The following is a 1,521-nucleotide window of genomic DNA, read 5'->3' on the forward strand; positions in this document are numbered from 1 at the left end:
CTTTATACTCTCAAAGGACTTTGAAAGGGCCTTCTGCGTTTTAGTCATGAGAACAACAAGCAAAGCCACAAGCAACAACTATACTGACAAACTAAAGTTGTGGTGGGCCATTTCTCCACCCCTTGACCAACTACTGAAGCTGTTTACTCAGAACAGAACTCACTGTGTGCTTTAACAGGATATGAAGTGAGCAAAGACGTCAGCAAGCTCCCTTCAAACACCAAGCGTCTACAACTTTATGCATCTCTCATAAAGTGTTACATGTATGCAATATTCATACAACTGTATTTAAATGCATACTTAATGTGATCTTTCAAATTAAAGTACTTATCCATCACTGTGCTAAGAGAGGCACATATGAACACACTTTACCAAGGTTTCAAACCTATAGTCAATAATTTGCCATTAAATAATTTCACTGCCACAAAGGACAGGGAGGGACAATTGATTAGCACCTCCCCTCTTCTGGAAGCAGCTACTGTATAAAAACATGTAAAAGTGTATAATTAAAAAAAATAGTCTAGTTTGTGTCCTTGTTGGTGTACCCTTCAAATACTCTTTTAAATGTGTTCTGATAATATTTTTACTTTTATATTGTGTCAATCTGCTAGACTTCTCATATGGATGAAAAAAAAACAAGAGCAGCTTCCTGAAACTGAAGTGTAGAGTGAAACAGGAAGAAAAGCCGCTTTGTATTTACACCTTTCTTTGAAACCCCAACCACAGAAATGCTTAAGTTTCCATGCACTGTTTGTTTGTCAGCGATGACTTTGACTTTAGGTTTAGTTGTCTTTGTGTGCAGACATTAAGAAAAGGCAGAATATGCAAAGTAAAACAACTTTTTAAGAAAAGCTTTTCATGTTCACCCTCTAAACTTCACATTTACTTCTTAAATGCTTACTATATTGTTATGTGTAAATCATCATGCACATTATTAATGTAAAGAATTTTTTTTTTAATTATTATTATTGTAAGCAGTGAAGTGGCAGAACTGAAAGTGGTCTCAGACGGGAGGCTGTCATGTAACACACAGATCTCTAGCTTGACCAAAACTGAGATTGTGGTTTCGTGCTACTATAGATTTTTCTGCCAGGAACAGACACACGTGATTTGGTTGACTGTAGTCCACTGCTTTTTAGGGCCAGATTTTAATGTAGGTGCTTTCATTTTCCTGACATACAATATAACAGGCATTAGAGCAGGACTGTGACTGCAGAGGGTGTGAATGTCTTCCTAGTTACTGTTTTGGTTACACATACCAAACTTTTTCTATTTTTGGTAAACTTATATAAAATGATCGAAAATTAATGAGAATAATCAATAATTAAACAGTATTTGAATTATAATTGTGCTGAAAATTTCATGTCATCTAGGTCTGATCCAATAATTCAGAGGTAACAAGTGAAAATATAATTAATAGGGATAAAAACTAAAAAAAAAAAAATAAAACATTGCACGGCCACGCTGTGCTAATTATATATTTTAAAAAATAAATGTAGAGGTAGGAATTGCAATTAATAT

Source organism: Pundamilia nyererei, unplaced genomic scaffold (genome assembly GCF_000239375.1).
Source record: "Pundamilia nyererei isolate P.nyererei 1_Seehausen unplaced genomic scaffold, PunNye1.0 scaffold00237, whole genome shotgun sequence".
NCBI classification, from domain to species: domain Eukaryota; kingdom Metazoa; phylum Chordata; class Actinopteri; order Cichliformes; family Cichlidae; genus Pundamilia; species Pundamilia nyererei.